This window comes from Myotis lucifugus, unplaced genomic scaffold (genome assembly GCF_000147115.1).
Source record: "Myotis lucifugus unplaced genomic scaffold, Myoluc2.0 scaffold_13, whole genome shotgun sequence".
In the NCBI taxonomy this organism is placed as follows: Eukaryota; Metazoa; Chordata; class Mammalia; order Chiroptera; family Vespertilionidae; genus Myotis; species Myotis lucifugus.
The window spans coordinates 5767253-5794718 of NW_005871061.1; the positions used below are offsets into that span (position 1 = coordinate 5767253).

General features: G+C 37.4%; 1 pseudogene; it reads left to right on the forward strand.

The window, feature by feature from the left end:
* The first annotated feature begins 24871 nt into the window (after positions 1-24871).
* On the forward strand, positions 24872-26897 carry LOC102430898 (annotated as a pseudogene).
* The last annotated feature ends 569 nt before the right edge of the window (positions 26898-27466 follow it).

Here is a 27466-nt window from a genome sequence, read left to right on the forward strand (position 1 = left end):
CGGGTCTTTTACCTTCTTAGTTAAGTTTATTCCTAGGTACCTTAATTTTTTTGTTGAAATGGTAAATGGGATTTTTTTTTTTTAGTTTCTCTTTCTGTGGGTTCATTATTGGTGTATAAAAATGCCATAGATTTCTGGGTGTTAATTTTGTATTTTGCTACATTGCCAAATTAATTTATTAGGTCTAGTAGTTTTTTGATGGATTCTTTAGGGTTTTTCTATGTACAATATCATGTCATCTGTGAATAATGACAGTTTCACTTCTTTTCCAATTTTGATGCCTTTTATTTCTTCTTCTTGTCTGATCACTATGGCTAGCATTTCCAGTACAATGTTGAACAGGAGTGGTGAACGTGGGCATCCCTGTCTTGTTCCTGTTCTTAGGGGAAGTGGCTTTAGTTTTTGCCAATTGAGTATAAGGTTGGCTGTAGGTTTGTCATATATGGCTTTTATTATGTTGAAGTATGACCCCTCTATTCCCACTTTGCTGAGAAAGGGTGTTGGACTTGTCAAATGCTTTTTCTGCATGAATTCATATGAATATGTGATTTTTGTCTCTTAATTTGTTTATGTGATGTATCACATTTATTTATTTGCGGATATTATACCAGCCTTGCATCCCCAGAATAAATCCCCCTTGGTCATGGTGTATGATCTTTCTAATGTAATGCTGGATCTGATTTGCTAGAATTTTGTTGAGGATTTTAGCATCTATGTTCATCAGGGGTATTGGCCTGTCATTCTCTTTCTTTGTGGTGTCTTTATATGGTTTTGGGATTAAGGTGCTGGGAGCCGGTCCATCCTTGCTGCTTGACACAGTCGCTGTAGGGAAGAAACATCTGCACAGCATGTTTCAAGGGACCTGGCATATATGGCATACTGTTCTTAATATGTTTGCTCCCCTTCTTGGTGCTATGTGTTTTAACCAAGGTCACCTCTTCAAGAAAGGTTGTTTCCCCAGGTAGGAATTTTTCCCTGAAGTTAGGGAGGGAATAAAACCCCTTAACTAAGTGCCAGGAGGGTAGTTAATCACTTTAACTAAGAACAATCACTCTTAAGCTACATAATCTTTACTCCCTGGAATAGAGATAAGAAATACCCTAACCTTTGGAATAGAAATTGACAGGATTAAAATCAACTGGTATAAATACAGATGTAACAAGACAACAGAAAACAGAATCTAGAGACAGGACTTGGCTGGAGATCCTAGACAGAACCTAGAAACAGAACCTAGCTAGAAAACCTGGCTGAAGAACCTAGAGACAGAACCTAGAGACAAAACCTAGACAGAACATGGCTACAGAACCTGGCTACAGAACTTGGTTGTAGATCCTAGACAGAACTTGGCTGGAGATAAACCAGAACTTCGCTGGAGATCCTAACCAGAACTTGGCTGGAGATCCTGGCTAGAGATCCTGGCTAGGCTGCTGATCAACTGAACGCTGCCTCCGTGTCATTCCTTCTTCGCCAAATCCGTCCACACCTTTGGGGATCCCTGGACCTGATGGGGTTGGACCCCAACATTAAGGTAATGCTGGCTTTATAGAAAGAACTTGGAAGTGTGCCTTCCTCTTGAATTTTTTGGAATAGTCTGAGGAGGATAGGGTTTAGTTCTTTGAATGTTTGGTATAACTCCCCTGTAAAGCCATCTAGATCAGGGCTTTTGTTTGCTGGCAGATTTTTTATTACTGCTTCATTTTATTGGTAGGTATTGGCCTATTCAGGTTTTTTTTTTTTTATTTTTCCTGATTGAGTTTTGGAAGATTGTATGTTTCTAGAAATGTGTCCATTTCATCTAGGTTGTCCAATTTGTTGGAGTAGAGTTGTTCATAGTATTTTTTTATGATCCTTTGTATGTCTGTGGGGTTGGTTGTTACTTCTCCTCTTTCATTTTTGATTTTGTTTACTGGGTCCTCTCTCTTTGTTTCTTGGTGAGCCTGGCTAGAAGTTCATCAATCTTCTTTATCCTTTCAAACAACCAGCTCTTGGTTTTATTGATCTTTTGTATTTTTTTTGTCTCTATGTCGTTTATTTCTGCTCTGATCTTTATTATTTCCTTTCTTCTACTTACTCTGGGCTTTTCTTGTTGTTGTCTTTCTAATTCTTTAAGTTGTAGGGCTAGATCATTTATTACCTTTTTTTTTTTTTTTTTTGAGGTAGGCCTGTAGAGCTATGAACATCCCTCTCAGGACTGCTTTCACTGTGTCCCATAGATTTTGGATTGTTGTGTTTTCATTGTCATTTGTTTCCAGGATGCTTTTTATTTCTTCTTTGATCTCTTTGGTAATTCAATCATTGTTTAATAGTATACTATTTAGCTTCCAAGTGTTTGATTTTTTTCATTATTTTTATTTTAATTGATTTCTAATTTTATGCCATTGTGATCTGAGAAGATGCTTGACATGATTTCTATCTTCTTGAATTTAAAGAGACTTTGCCTGTGTTCCAATATATGGTCTATCTTTGAAAATGTCCCATGTACACTTGAGAAGAATGTATAGTCTGTAGTTTTGGGGTGAAATGTTCTGAAGTTGTCAATTAATTCCATCTGATCTACTGAGTCATTTTGGATTGCTGTTTCTTTGCTGATTTTTCAGTTAGAGGATTTATCCAGTGGTGTCAGTGGGGTATTAAAGTCCCCTATAATGATTGTATTGCTGTTGATCTCTCCCTTGATATCTTCCAGAAGTTTTTTTTTTTATGTATTTGGGTACTCCTGTATTGGGTGCATATATGTTTACCAGAGTTATATCCTCTAGAGATAATCGTATGATTCTTTTCCTTAATTCTCTCAATGCAGTATACTAGAATGATTTATTTTTGTGGGTTGAATCATCTTTGTATTTAAAGAATTGTTTTCCCCTGATCATGATATATAATCCTTTTAATATTCTTTTTAATTAATTTGCTAATGTTTAGTTGAGAATTTTTACATCAATATGCACATGAAATATTCGTCTCTGGTTTTCTTGTAGTTTTTGTGTCTGCTTTTGGTATCAGGATAATGCTGACCTCATAAAATGAATTAGATACTGTTTTGCTTCTTTGATTTTTTGAAAGAATTTGGGGAAAAAATGGTGTTAATTTGTTTTTAAAGGTTTTAGAAAATTCACCAGTGAAGCCACCTGGTCTGAGGCTATTTTGTGTTTGAAGTTTTGGATTATGGGTGCAATATTCTTATTTGTTATAGGTCTACTCAGAGTTGTATTGATTCTTGAGTTGGTTTTGGTAGTTTGTAAAAATTTGTTATCTAATTTTTGGCGTACAATTATTTGTAGTATTCTCTTATAACATTTTATTGTTGTAAACTTATTAGTAATATCCTCACTTTTATTTCTTATTTTAGTAATTTGAGGGTTTTTTCTTTTTTCTTAGTAAAACTAATGAATGTTTTGCCAATTTTGTTGATCTTTTCAAAGAACCACCTTAAGTTGTGTTGCATTTCTTTACTGTTTTTCTATTCTCTATTTCATTTATCCCACTCTAAATTTTATTATGTTTTCCCTTCTTCTAGCTTTGGATTTAGTTTACTTTTTTTCCCTAGTTATTTAGGTTATGTATAGTTAGGTTGTTAATTTGAGCTCTTTCTTCTTTTTAAATATATGCATTTAAAGCTATAGATTTCTCTCTTGGCCCTGCTTTCACAGAACTCATAAGTTTTTATATGTTGTGTTTTTATTTTTATTTGTCTCAAGGTATTTTCTAATTTCCTTTATGATTTCCTCTTTGACCCATTGGTTGTTTCTGACCATGTTCTTTAATTTCCACATATTTGTGGATTTTCAAATTTCTCTTCTGTTGTTGATTTCTAGTTTTGTTCCGTTATTATCAGAAAATATACTTTGTATGATTTCAAACACTTAACATTTACAGAGTCTGTGTTGTGGCCTAACATATTGTCTACCCTGGGGAATTTTTCATGCGTACTTAATAAGAATGTTCTCTGTCTGTTTGTTCTAATACTGTTCAAGTTCTCTATATCATTATTGATCTTCTGCCTGGTTGTTTTATCCAATATTGAAAGTAGGGTATTAAAATTTCAAATTATTATTGCAGAATTGTCTGTTTTCCCCTTCAATTCTATCAATTTTTGCTTCCTATATTTTGGGGCTTCTTTGTTAGGTTGTACATATTTATAATTTTTGGATAATTTGTTGTACATATATAATGCCTTTTTTTGTCTTTTAATCTTGTCTGACTTAATGTTTATTTTGTCTGACTAGTTGTCTTTTGGTTACTATTTGAATGGAATACCTTTTTCTACCTTTTTACTTTCAATCTCTTTGTTTCCTTATACCTGAAATGAATCTCTGGTAGATAGAATATGGATAGATCCTATTTATTAATCCATTCTGCCAGTCTCTGTGTTTTAATAGGAGAGTTTAATGCATGTTGGGGTCCAACCCCAGGAGGTCCAGAGGTTCCCAAAGGTGTGGACAGAGACAGCGTTCAGTTGATCAGCAGCCTAGCCAGGTTCTCTAGCCAGGATCTCCAGCCAAGTTCTGTCTTTATTGTGTTGTTACATCTGTATTTATACCAGTTGATTTGAATCCTATCCATTCTATTCCAAAGGTTAGGGCATTTCTTATCTCCATTCCAAGGTTACTCTATTGTTCTATTAAGCTACAAGGAAGTAACTGAAGGAGATTATCCTAAGTAAAGATTATGTAGCGTAAGCGTGATTGTTCCTAGTTAAAGTGATTAATTACCCGCCTGGCACTTCGTTAAGGGGTTTTATTCCCTCTCTAACTCCAGGTAAAAATCCCCACCTAGGGAAACAACCTTTCTCGGAGAGGTGTCCTTGCTTAAAACACATAACACTAAGAAGAGGAGCAAGCATATTAAGAACAGTATGCCATATACGTCAGGTCCCTTGAAACATATACTGTGCAGATGTTTCTTCCCTGCAGCGACTGTGTCAAGCAGCAAGGGTGGATCGGCTTCCAGCAAATGCATTTAGATTTAATTTTATTAATGATAAAGTAGTATTTATTTCTGTAATTTAATGTTGTTGTTGTTTTTTACTTGTCTTATATGTTTTTGTTCTTCAGTTTCTCCATTACTGACTTTCTTGGTATTTAGTTTATTTTTAATAGTGTACCATTTTGATTTCCTTTTCCCCCCTTTTCTGTATATTTTTAGTTATTCTCCTAGTGGTTACCTTGGGGACTACAATTAGCAACTTAAATTTGGAACAAACTAGTTTGAATAATACCACCCTGATTTCAATACTATAAAGACACTGTCCCTGTACATCTCATTTTGTTCAGACATTGTTTTCCTGATTTCATTTATTTCTTTTAATAGTTTTCTTTAGTTCACAAAACATATTTAAGACAGTTGATTTAGCATCTTTGACTAATATTTTCAATGTCTGGATATCCATGGGGGCGATGGTTTCTGTCAAATTATTTTTTCCCTGTGAATGGGCCATTCTTTCATGTTTCTTTGTCTGCTTTGTGAATTTTTGTTGAGACCAGGACATTCTGTGTATTATCTTGTGGTAACTCTGGAAATTCTCTCATTGTAATTATCTTACTTCTAACGGATTGCTGGGGTTTTTGTTGAGGGCTAGAACCATCCTTTAATTATTTTTTGAAATATTTTTGCAAAGTGTGTATCTTTGCTGTCTGTGGTCACTGAAGTTTCTCTTTCATTGTCTTTGCAGTGATCTGACAAAAGTTTCTTCAAATGTCTGGCTTCCAATAGGGTTGAAAAAGGGTTCTTGTGTCTTTAAAATTCCCTTTGTAGCTGGGAAAGTGCATTTAGCCCTTTTGGTATTAATGGTTGACTTCTATACCAGAGCCTCCGTGATTAAAGCAGCAATCAGCAATCAAATTACAAAATTCATATCTCTGGTGGGCAATGTTTTCATTGCCCATCCTGACTCTAGCAGGTTGTATCAAGAACATGGGCTGCAATTGCACAGCTGCCTGCAGTGGTGTTGGTGGGGGATGGGAGGGAGGATGGTAGCTGGTACCATAAAGGCTAAAATTGCCTGAAATGTACCATAAAGCTAAAATGCCTGAAATTTACCATCTCTTCATCAAGCTCTTCCCTGGATGTTCCAAAATAATAGCTTTAGACAGTTCCTGCCAGTTCATTTGTTGTTTCTGTGACAGGATGGATTTCTGGAATATCCTACTCTACCATCTTTCCTCACATCACTCATGAATTGTTTTTGTGTCCATTTTTTATTTGATTGTTAGTAAGTTTGTTATGAATTTTTAAAAGCTCAATACATAAAGGGTATTGAGCCTTTGTCTGAACTATTTTTCTATTTGCCCTTTAATTTTGTTGTTACTAATATATATTGTATATATGTTTTGAAATACATTGATTTTTTTCTTTGATAATTAAAAAGTCCTTCCCCCTTTTCAAGATCAGTTACTTAATAACCTACATTTTTTTCTAAATGCTATGATTTCATTTTTCATATTGCATTTTGTAAACCATGTGGAAAATATTTGGATATATGATGTATGGTAAGGATCTAACCTGATTTCTTTGTAAATTGTGAGCTAAAGTTCCCAACACCTTCTGTTTAGTAGCCTTCATTTTACTAAATGATTGTGAATAATTCCTTTTATCAAAAATTAAATTGATATTCCAGTGTTTTAGTCTGGCCTATAAATTATATTCTAATAGTATGCCAGCCAATTCCTTCACCTATACACCTTCATTTTAAAACTTCATATTTGTGGTAGATTTTATTGTTCTAAATCTTTATTGCATCCCCAGCAATAAGATTATTCACATCTTTTGCTATGAAATTTGAAGTACCCTCCCACTCTGATTCTTGGCTTGGCCATGTGACTTGATTTGGCCTTTGTGATTTTAGGAAATGTGAGACACTTAAAAAGTGTTTCCAGCATTTGGCTTGTTTTCTTTCAGTTCTGGGACTACCATGCAGAACATACCTAGGTTATTCTGCTGCACAGAGGAGGAGGATGAAAGACATAATGAGAGGAGCTGCCTCAGTCTAGGTTACGTAGCCCTTAGTCAACCTCCAGATGTTGAAAAAATCCTAGTCAATATCCATAAAGCTAAATATCCTGGACTATACTAGATCAGCCAGTCCCTACGTGATTCACAAACACCTGAGCTAAATAAATGTCAGTAAGTTTTTTTGTGTGGTTGTTTATTATTTAGCAATAACTAACCAATTTAATAATATATTTTAATGTATGACAGGATGTCAACCCATTTTATTTATTTACTAATTTGCAAAGGTATTTTGTAGCTATTCTTGGCTGTTTATCCTGGTTTGCTTAAGAATGTAACTATTTGTGTTCATGTCTTATCTTTCACTTTGACTCAGTCTAACTCTAAGATATTTTTGAAAGCAGAGTGCCAAAGGCTAAGACCAAAGGTAGTTAGCATATTAATTCAATATTCAGCAGGGCTGAAAATCAGCATAATATTGCCCTGCTGTTGGCCAAATGGCTCAAGGCAATTCCCTAACCTATAATTCTTTTACTGTTTACCAAACTTTACCTTTGATATGCCTGTACTTATTCCTAAAGGGCAAATGTGTATTCAAGTGAATAAAAGCAGACAAGCAGACGGACCGAGTTTTCAGGGAGCTTCTCCACTAGAGGGAAGTTTTCTGCCTGGCCCCCATGCCTTCTAAATTCATGTTTCTTGTCTAGTGTTTTCATTTGTGTATGGCGCCTTCTTCAGATCCTGAACCTTAGCCACAAAAGGATGCGGCTCCACAGCAGAGACCACTTGGTTCATTTTTAGTAGTATCCATCACAATATCTAGCTCAGAGCTTCTATGCTCATAATGATACTCACTACCTAGTCATTTGCTGAATTAAACCGAATAACTGCAAATCAAGTTCTAGAAGCACATAGTGAATCCCTACATTACTATTTACTTCATTACCTATAATGATATTTAGAATGTTTGGTGACATATAGATGCAGCCTATATTTAGCTGAGTTTCATTTTATTCTGTCGTCTCTTCTCCATCATAGCAGTGGCTATTATAATTTATATCAAATGGTATATGCTACATTGGATTATATAATATTCATAATATAGGAGCTATGTAACTAGTTTTCATCTCTCTGTTTTTCAATTTTACTTTAGCTTACTTCTCCAAATTACTCTGGTATCTCCCTTAATTTTCTTATTTTCATTCCAAGAAACTAAGTAATATTTGGATATATATGAAGATATTTGAAGTAGGTGGACAACACTGATTCAGCTCAGTAAGAATGTTGGCAGATTTTTCATGGGGTTTTAGTGGCCTCAAATGTAATGCTCTTGTATAATGATAAAGTAGATTCATTATCCATAATATATGAATTGAATCTCAAAATTGCTTGGCTTTTGATTTTTGCTTGAGGAAAAGAAAAAGTAGGCCAGAATATCAGGGCCTGGTGCATATATGATCAATGTAATGCAAATAATTTTCTTCTTTCTTTCTCTCTCTCTCTTTCTTTCTCTCTTTCTTTCTCTCTTTCTTTCTTTCTAGAAAGAGTAAGAGAGAGAGAGAGAGAGATTTGTTGTTCCACTTATTTATGCATTCCTTGGTTGATTCTTGTATGTGCCCCGGCCGGGGATCAAACCCACAACCTTTGAGTATCTGGAGGATGCTCTAACCAACTGGACTACCCAGCCAGGGTACAATTAATTTTCTTGAGTGGGAATATATTTTTAATATTTATATCAGGATTTGCTGGATCCGTCTTCCACTTAATATTTATCCCGCTGGAGGTCTTATTATCTTTTGGTGCACCTTTCCCTCCTTCCATCTGTTTGTGGGGCATTTTAATTGCCTCTACAGATCTCCACTACAGCTAAATATTTTGCAATGCAGCCCATGATAAATGGATCTGCTATTGTGTTTAATCATTTCCATTAAATATTATAGTAAAACTGAATTATGATTTTAAATTAAATTAAAGAATAATATATTACATTGGTTTTCATTTAGAAAATCTCATTAATTTATATTTGCACTTAATAAAACTAACCTCTTAAATCATTTGTCCAAAGTTTAAAAAACATGTTTCCCAGAAAACAAAGTAGTTAGAAAAAGATAACTAAATTGCTGTTGTGATGACAGCACTTTCAAGACCTTCTACACATGTTTTAGGATGTGTGAGAAGCATGTAACTTCCCTAATTTTCATTCTGTCAAGCTTTTCTCATGGCCTTGTGCAGGTCATATGACCTTGTCCAAGTCTCTTAACATCTGTGAACATCTGTTTTTTAAAGTTTTTATTTTACAAACTCATCATCTTATTCTGTACATGGTAAAGCAAGGTAGCTATAGTACTTTAATAATGATTCTCCTGGGATATTTGCATTATAATTGTTATAAAAGTATATATTAACATAGAGTCAATATGCCACTCTGCTTCCATCTTTTGAGCCATACACATATAGCTGACTCTGGGTTATGAATGTAAATGGTGTCTCAAAATTATCTATATCCAACTGGTGTTTGTGGTGAAATGAAGGTGCCTATAGCACAGGACCTATTATACAAATAGTCAGTAAATGCTTATTTTATTAAAATGCTCTCCAATAAGAAAGCATGTATCGTTTGTTATTCATATAAATCTCCTGAGGCAAAGACATCTCTAGGTAAAAAAGATCTTGTATTTTCACTTCGAGCTGAAAAGATAGTCTGTGAAGACAACTGCACACAAGCAAATCCAATGATGATGACTGAAATAGTTGAAGGAAATCCTTTTATTAAGGCTCCTACAAATTTGGCCATGACATTAATTTCTTTCTTTCTTTATTGATTAAGGTATTACATATGTGTCCTTATCCCCCCATTTCTCAAACCTCAGAGGGGAGGTAGGGGAGGGGGAGGGTAAGGGGGAGAGATCAATCAAAGGACTTGTATACATGCATATAAGCATAACCAATGGACACAGACACCAGGGGGGTGAGTGCAAGAGCAGGTGGGGGGTTGGGGGGGGCAATGGGGGGATAAGGACATTAATTTTTAAAAGACCAACAGGATTTCCTTTTCTTTCTCTTTCAAAAATGGTTGCATGCCAAGAGCACAAACGATTGTAATTTTCCATGACTCCCTTCACCTGCCCCCACATCTACCCATATCCTCCAACCACTCACTTTAGTTCTCTTTTCATTATTGATGCCGAATAATATACTCTACCCACTTTTACAATTTTTTGGTGGAAGGAGAAAATCTAACACTCAGGCCAGGTCCTAATGTTTTGATAGGAAAGAATGGGTCTGAATCAAGAGCTGGCCAATAGGAGACACTGACCAAATACCCAGACCGGGGAATGAAGAAGTAGAGTTCTGATCCAAAACAAAAGTAACAAGTCAAATCGAGGGACAAAATAGTGTTCACTATGGATGTCAGACTAGAGAGCAACTCTATTTGAATGGGCACTTTCCCTCTGTTCCCATGCTCTTAAGACTTTTGTCTCCTTTTATGAACTTTGAGGACCCGTGACCCCACTTCTGAGTTGATATTCAGTAAAAAGCAGATGTGGTGCTCTACATAAGGGCTGCAACTGGATGCTGGGCCTCTGGTATCAGGTGACAATCCTGGAGGCCTGGAGACAAGTACAGAGGCAAACAGACTGTTAGAATGACTTATTCTGACTTCATGCTTCTTGGGCTTCTACTACTTCGCCTTTCTTACTTGAACACATTTTATATGAAGAGTGAACAATATAGAAGATTTTCAATGGTGGAGAAAGTTAAGGTTGTTTTTTTCTATATTTGGGCAGATAGTCTGCATATGGGATACTCCATAATGACTAAAGCCTAACTTGGTGAAAAATTACCTTCAGATGTTCATGAAGACAATGCCGCTGAGCGGTCCTTATCAGCGTGAATGTGTCAGTCATCACAGACACCACAGCAGCGTTGCACAGCTTTCCTGGGAATGTGCTCTAAAAATAGCAGCATGTTCTGTGTGTGATAATTGTTGAATTCAGCATAATCTTCAGAAATTTAGATAAGGCATACCTGGCAAAAGAAAGAACAAAAGGAAAGAGTGGTAATGAGAAGAACCCTTTCTCTTATGGCCAGTGATAAAGACGATTCCTACTTTATTCATTAACATGAACATTTCTGAGATAATACCTTTTCCCTTTCAAAAAAGTAGATTTCCCCCCTTACACATCAATTTGTCCAGTGTAGGGACACATCCGTGTGATACTAAATTACATGCATAAGAAGTTAAAATTCTTGTCCATTACCCAGTGTTTGGCCCATGTAACACCAAATCCTTCTATTTGATCGTACCAGGGTCATGCTCCACTGCTTTCCATACCCTGTTCCTCCCGGCCGCTGAGGCTGCTGCAGCACTGGGGTGCCTTATTGACATCACTTTCATTTCCTACCTTAGCAAAGGAGCAAAGGGCTGAGGATGCTTGTCATAAGAACTTTTGACGTCCCTCTGGTGTGTGCTTCTCCCAAACACTGTACAAGTCTCCTTGGGGCAATGAGGAAAGAAAACATTATGTCATCTCTGAATCCTGCTGGGTCAGAATTGGGTTAATTTAAATGAATGAGAATATTCGAGAAAGGTGGATGCATCTACACAGATGGGAAAACAATAGGGGGATTCAAGTGGTGGGTTAAAGTCCATTTGTATAGATGGTATAGTCATGGTTTGAATGTAGGCTCGGCTTGTCATATGATCTTGGGTTATCTGACTTAACCTCTTTGAGTCTTATCTATGTAAAATGAGGATTTCACCTAACTCACAGGTTTCTGTCAGAAAGAAATGACGTGAATGGGATGTAGTAAGCATTAAAACAAACGGCACTTCAGTTTATCTTAGAACACAGATCTGTGGGCTATGAAAGACGCCCGTGCAGGCAGCAGTCATGCCCGGGGTTATAAGGAGCCTTGACAGGCTGAATGGACTAAGTGGTGGAGAGAGGGGAAGCCTTGCAAGTGGAAGGAAGAACACAAACAAAGGAATAATGGTGCAATAAAAGGGAGCCTATTAGAACAGATTAGAAAAGAAAAACAAAAAAACAAAAAAAAACCCAAAAGTTGCAAACAATCTCTATTTCATGCAGGCAAATTCCAAGAAAAAGGAAAAGGCTCTTTTAAAATCAGCTTCCGGACATTACTTTTTATGTTTACCATTCCTATTGCCAGAAGCCTGATTAAGTTGGAAGTACACTCAGTTTTGTCAGGAAATGGTGTGGGTGTTAATTAGAGTGGTGTGAAACTAGCAGGTTTCAAGTCTCAGCAGGGTCAATGGAAATTTTAGTCACTGCAACTTTCAGAGCCTCCCTCCAACCATGAAGTTTTCAATTTTTTTTAACATATACCATATAAGGAAGCCTATTGACTACAGAACCGGCTATAAACAGGATTGCCATTAGCAATACTTCCAGGAGGGGGCAGGGGAGAGAATTGGGAAATAGAACCACTTAATCATGACTACTGCTATCCGCAAAGGAGAAGGGGGAAGGAACATATGACATATTTCATTAATTGAATGAAAACACCTATACAGTATTAGTCCAATTTTTTATTACATCCTAAGATAAGTGTTTGATGTTAGAAGGGGCCCCTGGAATATACCGATGTTCCTGGTGTAGATAGAGGGAACTTGAAATGGTGCTCCTTACAATAAATAACAGAATTACACCCCCAAGTCACTCCCTCTTGGTGCCTGCAGTAATCATTAATCACTCTTTTGACTTGAGGTTTTGATGGTCCCAGTTAAATTGCTAATAGCTTTAGGAGGGATAATATATTAAGTTATGAAGTGTTGTTAAACCTTAAGTGAGAATTAATTGATCAGATCCTTTCCAAGGAAATAATCTATTGAAGAGAGGTTTTCCAAGAAGGAATATAGGAAATTATCTGCTGGGAGTGAATTTGATTAGAGAGTGATGGGGCATGCAGCATAAAGACACTGTGGGGATACCTGGATGATGGTGCAAAATTATCTGGGAGTAGGAAAAAATCTGAAAGAGGAGGAATAAAGGTTCAGGGGGGAATTTTAGCAAGAGATGCTGTGTGCCTGGCATTGGGTGAAACACACTCACACTTTGTTTTTGCATTATGTACTGGAGTTAAGCACTGCTTACTTCACAATTTTGCTTGGGGCCAGCTATGCATATATTATAGCTGTTTACCTATATCTGTGAGTTTTGATTCAATTTCTTGTATTTGACTTTTCAAGTGTAAGCACCAGTAAAAAGTAAAAGAAAATTCCCTAAAGGACACCAGTAGCTTTCCATCAGGAAAGGAATTAAACAATATTTGATCAGTGGTAACATGATGAAAGGGAAGTATTGCACTATAATTTTTTCTGGCTATTTTATTTGTATTTATATTTACATGTTTTTATTGAGAGAGGAAGGAAGGGAGAGGGAGAGAGAAAGAGAAACATCAGTCGGCTACCTGAAGCCCACAATCAGGGCGTGTCCCCTGCCTGACCGGGAATCAAACCAGTGACGTTGGTGCATGGGATGACGCTCAATCCACTGGGCCACACCAGCTGGGCTTTTTCTGGCTATTTTAAAAGGGTCTTTCAAACTCTTCACATCCTCCTGCCTTATCTGCAAAGTTGTGGAGATAATTTTGGATGCTGCATTCCAGCATAGGCATATATTTCAGTGAAAATTCAGATTCAGTAATGAGTCCTTATAGCAGAAATACCACTCCTGCTCTTTCAAGCTGTGCTTGTGCATTTGGTGTTAGGGACACAAGAGAGGAATGCTCGATCGTGTAAATTGGACAACTGGCAAACCTCCTTGTGGGTCAAGATTTCTTTTAACCTTAGTGCTTTAATGGTAGACACTGCACTCAGAACAAGTGATTTCCATTTTATTTCATTTTTCTCTAGAGAAGCGGTTCTCAACCTGTGGGTCGCGACCCCTTTGGCGGTCGAATGACCCTTTCACAGGGGTCGCCTAAGACCATCCTGCATATCAGATATTTACATTACGATTCATAACAGTAGCAACATTACAGTTATGAAGTAGCAACAAAAATAATTTTATGGTTGGGTCACAACATGAGGAACTGTATTTAAAGGGCCAGAAGGTTGAGAACCACTGCTCTAGAGCATAACACCCAGTAAATAAAAATAACTAAGGAGAAGGATTTAGTTTTAAACTCATGCAAGTGGGACTTAAGCTTCAGAATTTCAGCCTTCTGGGCTGTGTTGTCACCTTGTCACCTGAGCCTTTTCTGTGATGTGTGGTGCTGGTTTACTATAAGCTCACATAGCCACGCCTCTGGATTCATTAGGGTCTGCATATATGAGCTGATAGAAAGCCTATCCGGCAAATACAGTAAGGTGTACAATTATACATTGGCTGTGTGCACTCATAACTATGATACCAGTTTGACACTTGACAAAATAAATCTGTGCCCATCAGCAGCAGAACTTTCTGTTTTGTTGTTCAATGAACATTATGTTGTTCTTAAATGAATAGGGGGTTAGGGAAGTAAGTACGCTGATGTCAAGAATTGCATATGCCATCAAATTCATTTCAATCAAATACAATTATGTATGACAGTCATAGCACCATTTGGAAAGGATTTTAATCATTTGTTTTCAAATAAATCAGCTTAATGGACTTAATTGATCATAAGTAGTGTGAAATTCATAATTTTAATTGGAAATCATTGTCGAAATTGTACTCTTGTACAATTAAAATCTCTAACTGAACAAATAGAACATTACAAATAGCCAGACTGTGAAGTGAAAAGGAAGAGGAAAGAAGGACGTGAAAGGGAAAAAAGTTCCTCCCAGTTGGATGTAATACAGCGGTTCTCGACCTGTGGGTCGCGACCCCTTTGGCGGTCGAACGGCCCTTTCACAGGGGTCGCCTAAGACCATCCTACATATCAGATATTTGCACTATGATTCATAACAGTAGCAACATTACAGTTATGAAGTAGCAACGAAAATAATTTTATGGTTGGGTCACAACATGAGGAATTGTATTTAAAGGGCCAGAAGGTTGAGAACCACTGGATAGGTGTCGTCTTTGAAGTATATGCTTTGACAAAAGAACAAATGACGCCAAAGGGATAAAAATGTATCATTTAAATCAAAACACTTTGGGGAATTGAATGTATGAACAGCCCCTTACTTTCCTGTCTTACTATGCTGAAATTTGGGGAAATGATGTTTTTGAGGTCAAAATATACAGGAAAATACTGATCACCAGGAGAGAACTTTGATCCTAAACCTGTAGAAACAGTATCACCCTCATTGTCATGGAAGGTTAACAGGGAGGCAAGAATCCAAGATTTTGATACAAGTCTCAAAAGCTAATGAGTTACCATTAGTTCTCTGCACCGCATAGGTCTCAGTGGGAGACAAGGAGCACTGAAGCTGCTGTGGCACAGCTGGAATTAGAGGCCTCTTGCCAGTTAGTGAGCTCTCCAAACAGAAGCACCTACACAAAAACTTAGCTATTAGTGTCATCAGAAATGAATAAGCATACTTCTCTTTATCAGGATTAAAATTGAATTTAACTAAACCACTATATAGTAAAAGAACTTTTAAAAAGAATATTTGGGAAACTAAAGGCAGCAATAGGAGATGAATGAATTTTATTGAATGTTGCCAGAAGGTGATTTCTGTTCCAAGATAAAAATTTGTAATTCAGAGATTAATGGAAGTTCTACACTTTTTCTTAATGGTATAATTTATATTTCTCCACTCTCAAAGACACAATATTATTTATAACAAAATAAAATTCCTTTGAGCTCATGAAAGTGCTTTATAGCAATAAAAATTAAACAGAAAAGTCCACCCCCTGAAAAATATGCAACTTGCTTATTGTTTCTGCCTTAAGGAAAAAATATTTTTATAAGCATGGGAGAAATCAGAATTTACACAGCATAAACTATACATCTTTCTCATACTTTTTCTAAACAATATTAGAACAAAGACCAGTAGGGATATGAAATTATTTTGCTGCCATAAAAAGTGAACATATAATCTCTATAATTAAACTTCAACCTGACTATTTACTTGGCTGAGCACATATCTTTGGGAGAGACACATATAGTGAAGTGAGGAGGGAGGTAGACACCTCCCTAACCAGCGAGATGTCCAGAATCAGCCCTAGTGTTCAATGCGGTGAAGGTCAGATTCCATTTGATTCCATCTGATTATAAAATAAGACAGTGCTATTAGGTGAATGTTATTCATATACAAAATTGCATGTGGTTTGCATAATGATGTTATGTGCATCTAAGAATGCTTTCCTAAAATGATGGGAATGTGCATGTTTTATATACATATATTCACACTGCAGAAAGATCTAAAGTCACCGAAATAGAACAAAGATATCATCATCTCTCCTGAATAACACATTTTAATATTAATATGGAGAAATTGTGTTTTTGACAAGTTAAAGCACATTTATCTTGGTGGCTCTCAAATCTATATTTCCAGCCTAGACCTCTCCACAGAATGTCAGTTCTGTATAGTCAACTGTCTACCTGCATATCCCATTGGTCCCTCACATCAACATGTCTAACATGGAAATCATGTGTTTCTCTGTCCTAACTTGTTTTTCCTTTGCTAGTTCCACCTGTGGTAGAAATATAGACTTTTACATTCAAGTTGAAACCACATGCTAATAATACTACCTTTTTAGCACTTACACTGCACCTCTTCTGGCTCCTCAGTGAGTTCAGTCTCTAGTCAGCTCTTCCAGCTCTTCTGATTGTTTCCAGTCTTGGCTTCCTCAAAACTTCTGTCTACACTATTGCCTGAGTTATTTCATGGAATGTGTATCGGATCATGCTACTCCCCTAACTAAAGCGCTTCAATGGGACTTCTAGATAAACACATGTGATGATCTGACCACTTCTTGAAGCCTATAAACCATTGATAGTAAAAGCAACTGAGAAGGTATAAAACCACAGGGACAAAGAGGATGGGAGGAAACCCTGAAGACTAGACAGATCGACACATTTTGGAAGATAGAAAGTAAATGTGTGAGTAGTAACTTATGTAACAGAGTATGAAGAGATAAAACTTAAATATCTGCAGAAGGAAGACGTAAACTTATATAACACACCAGGAAGGCTCAGGAACTAAAGGCAGCAGGTAACTCTAGAGGCAGATTGGCTGGTTTTGGTTTTTAAGTAGAAACAAGATCGGTTGAAAGTCTGGGTAAGCAGTAAGATCCCAGATTCCTAAGAAACTCACTTTCCTTCCTTTTTAGGCAACAGTTCTGGAGTAGAACATCTATATTTTTCAAAAAGTCTTTAATACCTTAAAATACACATGATATACATGTGAATATATTAACATAATTTTATTACAATGCATATGAAACTTATAATCATTCATTAGCCTGGGCAGTTATGACTGTCACTTATTCTCTTGCAAAAGCTTTATGAGTGCCTTTCAGGCAACACAGTGTTCAGAAAGTAGATGTTTAATAAATACATCATTGACTTTCAATGAACAAGCTGTGCAGATAGGCTTCTTTACTGAAACGGGGTTTACGGGATAAGGGATTTTTAGACCCTGAAACCTGAAAAAATCTTAGATCTTTGTTGATGGAGCTTTGAGGTCCTATTGCAGTGGTTCTCAACCTTGGCTGCACATTAGAATCACCTGGGAATCTTTTTAAAATCCTGATTTCTGGGCCTCCACTCCGGAAATTCTGTTTCTTTGTTAGGGGGTGGGGCCACAACATTAGTAACAAAGAAACAGATTTCCAGAGGATGAGGCCCAGAAATCAGGATTTTAAAAAGATTCCCAGGTGATTCTAATGTGCAGCCAAGGTTGAGAACCACGGTCCTATTGTATTGTAGCAATCAAAGTTTAAAAAGGAGCAGCAGGTGGAAACCATACCTACAAGGTGAAGTTGAAGAGACCTGCAGGTACCATACAGTGTGGAATTACAGAAGAAATTTACAAGCTGCCTTGTATTTTGGTAGGCAGAATGACCAGTGCAGCATGGAGATAGGATATAGAATATCCAGTCTTTGGGGAAAGGAAGGATAATAAGGCTGAGATGAAAGGTAGGTAGGTTATAAAATAGGAAGAAATTATGTTTCATGTGAGCAGGGTATGTGTTGTGATTTGGAGTCCTTTTCAATTTTCATCTCTCTCTAGTGCCAACTTGGGAGACATATTATCATGACTGAATTGGAGAGTCGACAGCATACCAGAAAGTGTCATTGTATAGTTTGGGACTAGTGAAGATGGAAATCATAATACTATTTTTTTTTTTGCACAAGCACCCCAGGAAATTAACCTCCAAATACAACTGAGGAATAGGCACTGTTATGGCTTCTTTATGGATCAGTAGACTGATGAAATATGGTGAAGCTATATAAGTAGACCAAAGATGTACAAGAAGACATGCATTGAGCAGAAAATAAATTGGAGCCTGGCTTCTCAACTCTTGATTTAACCAGAGACAGTTCTATCCCAAACAGGAGATTCAATATAGAAGCAGGATGGAATTCGGAAGTAAAATCTGATGAGTATTTTTCCTGAAATATTACAGCTGTCACTCCCAGGGCCCTAGTCCTGAGATAGTGGCAGGTTAAGATATTAAATTTATATTTTTCCGGGAGCTCTTCATGGACTGTTGCCATGTCAATGACAGTGCAGACAAGCACGGTGATTTTAAAGAGCATGCTGCTTGGTGTGCCTTCTGCATAGTGCAGCTACACTCTAGAACAGCTAATGGTCCTCTGAATTCTTTACTATTTCTCCAAAGGATTCGTGTTTTCTGACATAATCTTTCTTTCCTAAGAAAAAATATCAGTGGTGCATATTGTAACTATGCTTTAGCATCTGAACTTCTATCCTAAAGATCAATACATCAAGATGACCCCAAAAGAAAATGCTGATATGGTTCTAAAGCAAGTGTTTTAAAAATTTAAAAATCTGCTATCCTGTTTCTCTCTCTCTCTCTCTCTCTCTCTCTCTCTCTCTCTCTCTCTCTCTCCTTTTAAAGCATTGAGCATCATCTCATACAGCCATGAACATAAACCGTGACCACTTTACTGAGTAAGGCTATAATCAAAAGAACACATAATGATATATTTGTCTTTCCTTTCTTGTCTTTGCATTTCATTTTCATATATATCCATGTTTGTGCAGTGACTTTGAATGTGTTTCCTGGAGGCGGATGCCTGTGCAAGTTTAACAGCAAAGACAGGAGAGGGGAACACAATGGCCAGGGGAGGAGATGCTGTGCGTTGAGGGCAGGGCCAGAATATATTGCAGGAAGGGAAGCAGGCTTTTGATAACAAAGGGAGCCAGAGTATGTGCCTTTGCTTGCTGCAGAGACTATAGATAAGGAGCTCTGACTTTTCGTTATCTCCTCTTTATACCTAAAGGAGATGCTTTCCAATGGATTCCTTCACAGTCTTTTCATTATAGTTTGGTAACAGTCATGCCAACACACTGGCTTTTAATTATAGAAAAGGGACTAGTTTGGGAGACTGTGCCAGCACAAGTGTTCACAAGTCTACCTCTGCCATGGTCGGGGTGGTTGGTGAGGGGAATGAAATGCTCTGACGGTGATGCTGGAGGTAAATCACTTCCCTGACACTATTCTTTTTGCACAGCAAAGTGAGTACAAGGTCTTTTAGTCTGTTACATAAATTAGAGGAATGTGTATCCTCATGAAATCAATAATTAGAAAAAGATACCAAGGATAAATGCAATGAGTTTTCAAAAGTTTCTTGGTAATGACAATAGCAACACAGCTACCAACGTATATCACACTTTCCATGTTCCAGGAACCCTTATAATTACTTTACATTTCTCATGTCATGAACACTCAGAAAACCCCGTGACATAGGTACTGATGTCCTCAGTTTAAGAGGCAGATTTGAGATTGAATCCCAAGCAGGGTGGTTCTAGGGTCTGCACCCTTTATTGCTATGCAGTACTGCCTTTCATGAGATAACCTTCTGTATTTTTTGACGTGGCTTTATGACAGGACCAGAGCTTAGGCCTATTTGTGAGCAGGTGAAGTTTTTGTGTGGCTTAACTCACTCTTCCCTTTCGTACTTTGCACAGCTACCCTGCCTCCCAACCTCTAGTGTCCCATGCTGTACTGCTTCCTTGCACTTTTGTCCTAATAGGGAAGCACATGATAAAAGGTATCCTCTAAATCAGTGGTTCTCAACCTTCCTAATGCCGCGACCCTTTAATACAGTTCCTCATGTTGTGGTGACCCGCAATTTCATTGTTACAAATTGAACATAATTAAAGCATAGTGATTAATCACAAAAACAATATGTAATTATATATGTGTTTTCTGATGGTCTTAGGCGACCTCTGTGCAAGGGTCATTCGACCCCCAAAGGGCTCGCGACCCACAGGTTGAGAACCGCTGCTCTAAATGTTATGTTATCCCCCTCAGAAGTATATTCTTTCAGGTATAACTCTCCCAGAAATATTTGCATTGTCAAAGAGGATGTGTGGAGAGGAGACTGGGAGCATACTGTGTAGGTAAGATTTCTAAAAGCTCTTTGAATTGCAAAAAGGTAGATAATGACATACTTCCCTACCCTATGGGCAGTCTAGCTTTATGGTGCTATCAGCACTTCCTTGCCAGATGCAAAGGTCATGAGGTAGTGGATAGTTTTCACATCACTTCAGAGGCTCCTGTCTCCTCTGCTCACCCTTAAGTCATTACTACATCTGGATTTCTGTGGAGAGGAAAGATCCTTACCATTTGTGGTACAATAGGGACGAATTCCCGGCTCATTGATTTGCCAGGTTTAGCAAATATAAATACATGACTCCAGTGCAAATTTGAATTTCATATAATGAACAATTTTTAGTATAAATACATCCCATGCAGTAGTTGGGACATTCTTAGACAAGAATTATTTGATGTTTATCTGAAATTTAAATTTAAATGGACATCTTGTATTTTATCAGGTAATCATACTCGGGGTGGACTTTAACTGTCCATACACAGGAAAACTTCTCTTTATGGAGATCTTATGGTAATCTAGGTATGCGGTGATGAGAGCATGAAGGGGAGTGGTGACTGTGGAGAAAGGGCCACATCCACCCCCACTGTGGAAGAGATTCAAAATGTGTGATTGCTTACCTGGGAGGGGTTGATGGAGACATCCCAAGTGTCTTGCATAGAAGTTATAAGTAACAAAGCAAAGGTCATTATAAAAGACTAAGGCCAGAAACTCAGGGATTTGGGTTCAATTTTGATGAGAAAACAGGTTGCATAATTTAATCAGAACAGAGACAAGATTGAGTCCAGGAAGTTGAAGAAGGCTTAATGAGATTAGCAAAACTTAAACATTATTCCAGGTAACAATCCAGAAAACTAAAGATCAGTTAGTTTTCTATCGAATACCTAACAACCAGATATTATTATATAGTCACACTCCCATCTGAATTAAGATCATACCTTATATTTAACAGTTCAGTTAATATGATCAGGTTAGGTGCAATTGTTTACAACCAAAACTAAAATTGCAAAATGCTACACATGTAGTCTTCTGGAAAAATTCTAAACATCGAATAGCTATTTTCTGATGTCACAAAATACTTCAAACATAAAAGAGAATCCACTTTCATTGGGTTATGAGTTTGCTCCCCCCTCAGGATAAGCATGGAACAGACTGTGAAATCTCAGAGGGAAGGAGGGGGTGGGTGGTGGGAAGAGATCAACCAAAGAACTTGTATGCATATATGCATAACCCATGGACACAGACAATAGGGTGGTAAAGGCCTGGGGTAAGGAGGGGGGCAGGCTAGAAGGGGCAGGCAATAGGGGAGAAAGGGGACATATGTAATACTTTCAACAATAGATTTTTAGACAAAGTAGATGACAACTAATGGCTAAATTAGGAAATACAAGTTTTATTTATGGAATTGCTCACAACATGGAGCTTATTTTCTGTTCTAGCTAGAATGCCCATTAGCTATTTTGATTTATTTAATTATAGTTTGATTTCAGAAGTTAAGAAATCATTGTTCATATGGTAAGATGAATGAATAATACCTAATTAGACAGCTTTTGCAAGATGCTAATACGAGAGGTGGAATACAGTGTAAGGAAAGTATTTTAAATATAAAGACGGTGTTGTAGGGCATACACCGTAGGGGAAGAGCAAGGTTACTGTGGGAACTGTAATCCTGAATTTCATGACTTGTCTTGTGTGATTACAAATTTAATGCTGTAGCAAGACTGTGTGACTTTTTCCTTTAGTTTGAGAATGATTTATTCATGAATAATCAGGAAAGGACAAGGCTTAGATGTGACCTGAATCTGCCTAAACTAGGAGGATCCTACATCTTTTAGGAAGATAGAGGGGGGTGGGGGAAACGGTATGAAAAGGTGATCTCCTCAAAAGTACATGAGCACACTGTAGAAAACTATCTTGCACTTTCACTTGGACTTCCTTTGCAGCTGAAGATTTCCAAATGCTTGGAGATGGGCACAGAAGCTCTATGATGTTTCTTGAAGCTCCATAGGTCTAGTCGTGACCGTGAATGAATTTCAGAGGCTAGCTCGCAGCTGAAGCTGGCAACAGAAAGCAAGAGAGGCTACAGGAACATGGATTTCCTGGAGTACAACTTGCAACAGTGAAGTATGACTACCATTGTCTGAGAAAGAGCAGCAGCAGACAGGTGAAGTGTGTAGCAGTCAACATATGAGTTGTCTTGCTCTTAGAAGAGGGCTGGGGTCAAACATGGGTATCAGATTGCACGCGCACACAAAGGAGTGTCACAGTGACCATACATTAGCCTGCTTCGTGTGTCTTCACATTATGCATTTTGATGGAAAGAGAAGTTTATGGTCAATTAATGGGTCTTTTTACCACAGTTCTGAGCATATGGATGTCTCCAAAGAGTTGGGTATTTGACACATTTTACAATATATTGATTAGCTTATTTTTCTTTGGATATTGCTAGATCCCATAGATTTTGAGGCTATGCCAGTTTAGGCAATAGACATTCCAAATAATAACTTCCACTGTGTACAGTTTGTATGAAACAATTTTGATAAGGCACAAAAGACCCACGTATACACTCACACATTTTTGGATATCATATAAAGGTTAGGTTCCTTCTGGTTCCTTTTGGAGAAGGATTTAATATAAGTGCTGCTGCCTAGACAAATTTAACTGAAATTAACGTGCTGATTAGTCAATGCTAATACTAATATGTACTAGTACTTTCTGGCTTCATCTATTTTCTGTTCAAGATGTGTCATTTCTAAAGTCAATCAATGTAAGTTCCTGAAGCCTGCAAATGCAGTATGTACTCTACAGAAAATAAAATTAAAATTATTGCTATTGATGATAAATAAGGAAGCAAATGGTGAGTGGAATATAATTCTAGAGTAACAAAGATATAAAAAATAAAAGAAATTAAATGAAATATGCCCTTCAAGTTATGGAGTACCAAGCATATCATCAGCAAAAAAAAATTTGCTTAGCCTTATTCAGGTTGGCTCAGTGGATAGAGTGTCGGCCTGCAGACCAAAGGGTCCTTGGTTTTATTCTGAACTTGGTTGCAGTTTCCTCCCTAGCCCGGGCCCTGGTCGGGGCTCTTGCAGGAGGCAACCAATCAATGTGTTTCTCTCATATCAATGTTTCTCTCTGTCTTTTCCTCTCTCTTCCACTCTCTCTAAAAATCAATGGAAAAATATCTTCAGGTGAGGATTTAAAAAAAAATAATTTGCTTAGTGGAAGAAAATCCCTATTAAAAGTTTGAAACAGTGGTTAGCATCAGTATAAAAAACAAACATTGATGAATGAATTAAAATGTAGAATATCAGTCAAAAACAAGCATTCCAGTATTTTAAATTGTTTTTATTTTTCAGTTACAATTGACATAAAATATTATATTAGTTTCAGGTGTACAACATAGTGATTAGGCATTTATGAAGTAATCAGCTCAATAAGTCAGATACCCATCTGACACACCATACATAGTTATTGCAGTATTATTGACTACATTTCCTATATGTACTTTACATCCCCATGACTGTTTTTATAACTGGAAATTTCTACTTTTTTAGAGTGAGAGACAGGCTTAGTTTTTCCCACTAAGCCCACTGCATGGGAGAAAGAGAGAAAGAGAGAGAGAGAGAGAGAGAGAGAGAGAGAGAGAGAGAAGAGAAAAACATTGATCAGACGCCTCCCCAGCCCACCTTAACCAGGGATTGAACCCGTAACCCGGGCATGTGAGCTGACCAGGAATGGAACCAGAGACCACTCAGTGCACGGCAGGATGCTCCAACCAATTGAGCCACACTGGCCAGGCTACCAATTTGTACTTCTTAATTTCTGCCCCTTTTTCACTCAGCCCCCCAACCGCTCTTCAATCCAATCTTTTATAAGGTCAGAAAAATGGTCAGAAAAGAGATCATCCTCATCTTGGTCAACTTATAATGAAAGTAGGTTATTCTAAGAAGAAATAGAAATGGAGAGACAAACAAAAGGTAGTCAAGTTTTAGGTTTTCACTAAGTCAGTGATGGCGAACCAATGACATGCGTGTCAGACGTGACACGCAGACTCATTTTTTTGGTTGATTTTTCTTTGTTAAATGGCATTTAAATATATAAAATAAATATAAAAAATATAAATCTTTGTTTTACTATGGTTGCAAATATCAAAAAATTTCTATATGTGGCACGGCACCAGAGTTAAGTTAGGGTTTTTCAAAATGCTGACACGCCGAGCTCAAAAGGTTCACCATCACTGCACTAAGTACATGTAGATTGCAATGAATAAGAAATAAAAGAAACAATTAAAAGAATGTAAGGCTGCCCTTTTCCCAGCTGCCGGTAAGGTGCTCGGTTCTTCCAAGGAAGCTAAGACCATGTTGGGGTGAGGCCCTCAATTCATCCGGCGACTAGCACCGCTCCCGGCAGTGTTCGCCCAGCCCTCAGCCTCACCATGCCCTCAGTCTCAGAGCTCGCCTGCATCTACTCGGGCCTTATCCTGTGGGAGGATAAGATCAATGCCCTCATTAAAGCACATACCATGTTCATGGATTGGTAGAATAAACATCATTAAAATGTCCATACTACCCAAAGCAATCTATAAATTCAATGCACTCCCCATTAAAATACCAATGGCATATTTCACAGACCTAGAATGAACTCTCCAAAAATTCACCTGGAATAAAAAAAGACCCCGAATAGCTGCAGCGATCCTGAGAAAGAAGAACAAAGTAGGTGGGATCTCAACACCAGATATCAAGCTGTATTACAAAGCCACTGTTCTCAAAACTGCCTGGTACTGGCACAAGAACAGACATATAGATCAATGGAATAGAATAGAGAACCCAGAAATCGACCCGAACCAATATGCTCAATTAATATTTGACAAAGGAAGCAAGAACATACAATGGAGTCAAGACAGTCTCTTCAATAAATGGTGTTGGGAAAATTGGACAGATACATGCAAAAAAAATGAAACTAGACCACCAACTTACACCATACACAAAAATAAACTCAAAATGGATAAAGGACTTAAATGTAAGATGGAAAACCATAAAAATACTAGAGGAATCCAAAGGCAACAAAATCTCAGACATATGCCGAAGCAATTTCTTCACTGATACAGCTCCTAGGACAATGGAAACTAAAGAGAAAATAAACAAATGGTACTACATCAAAATAAAAAGCTTCTGCACAGTAAAAGAAACCATCAACAAAACAACAAGAAACCCCACTGCATGGGAGAACATATTTGCCAATGTTATAACCTATAAGGGTTTAATCTCCAACATTTATAAGGAACTCATACAACTTAACAAAAGGAAGGTAAACAATCCAATCAAAAAATGGGCAAAGGACCTAAATAGACACTTTTCAAAAGAGGACATTCAGAAAGTCAAGAGACATATGAAAACATGCTCAAAGTCACTAATCATCTGAGATATGCAAATCAAAACAACAATGAGGTGCCATCTCACACCTGTCAGAATGGCTATCATCAACAAATCAACACACGACAAGTGCTGGAGAGGATGCGAAGAAAAAGGAACACTCGTGCATTGCTGGTGGGAATGCAGACTAGTGCAGCCACTGTGGAAGACAGTATGGAGTTTCCTCAAAAAGTTAAAAATGGAACTCCCATTTGACCCAGTGATTCCACTTCTAGGAATATATCCCAAGAAACCAGAAACACCAATCAGAAAGGATATATGCATCCCTATGTTCATAGCAGCACAATTTACCATAGCTAAGATTTGGAAACAGCCTAAGTGCCCATCAACAGATGAATGGATTAGAAAACTGTGGTACATCTACACAATGGAATACTATGCTGCTGTAAAAAAGAAGGAATTCTTACCATTTGCAACAGCATAGATGGAACTGGAGAGCATTATGCTAAGTGAAATAAGCCAGTCAATGAAAGAAAAATACCATACCACATGCTCTTACTCATTTATGAATAATAAAAACCATTATAAACTGATGAACAAAAATAGATACAGAGGCAGAGCAGCATCAAACAGACTGTCAAACTACAGCATGAGGGCTGGGGAGGGTTGGGGGGGGTAAGAGATCAACCAAAGGACTTGTATGCATGCATATAAGCATAACCAATGGACACAAGACACTGGGGGGTAGGGGATGCCAGGGGAAAGTCAAGGGAGAGAAAAAAGGAGACATATGTACTATTCTTTGTAATATTTTAAGCAATAAAACAATTTTTTTTTAAAAAAAGCAGCTGCTGTAAATGGTGAACCTTTTTGGCCAGGCTTGTTTGCAAAGGCTCTGGCCAATGTCAACATTGGGAGTCTCATCTGCAATGTAGGGGCTGGTGGACCTGCCCCAGCAGCTAGTGCTGCACCAGCAGGAGGTCCTGCCCCCTTCACCGCTGCTGCACCAGCTGAGGCGAAGAAAGTGGAAGCAAAGAAAGAAGCATCTGAGGAGTCTGATATGACATGGGCTTTGGTCTTTTTGACTAAACTAGCTCTTTTGTAACGCATTCAATAAAAGCTGATTTCTGTAGAAAAAAAAAAAGTAAGGCTGAAGCAAAAATCCAAAAACAACATATTTGAGTGTAATATATGTTGCATGAACAGACTTTACTACCAACAAAATGCTAAAAGCACTTGCATGTAAAAAGTAGAATGTCAGAGGACCCAAATTTGATAAAAATTTGACATAATAGAATAGTTACTTTGCCTGAGTTCTTGTTCTTTTTATCACCATTTTTTCTCATGAAATGTCTTCCTTGTAGTGGAGAAGCAGTGTTTTAATAAGATAGCCATGAGAACTTTTATAATTGAAACCAAAAGATTGAGCTCTATTTCATCAGATTGATATAAACCAGAAGCTTTTTAAAATGAAAAAGTAAAGGGAAAAGATCTCTCAGAATAAAAATAATTTAGAAATAAGTGCAATATCAAAATGGATAAAAGGGGCAGAATTGCTTAAATGTCAGTTAGGATGAAAATGGTACAGACAAAAGTGAGAGGAGGAAGACAGTGAAACTGAGTCATCCATATATGAAGCAAATGAAAGGAATGTGTAT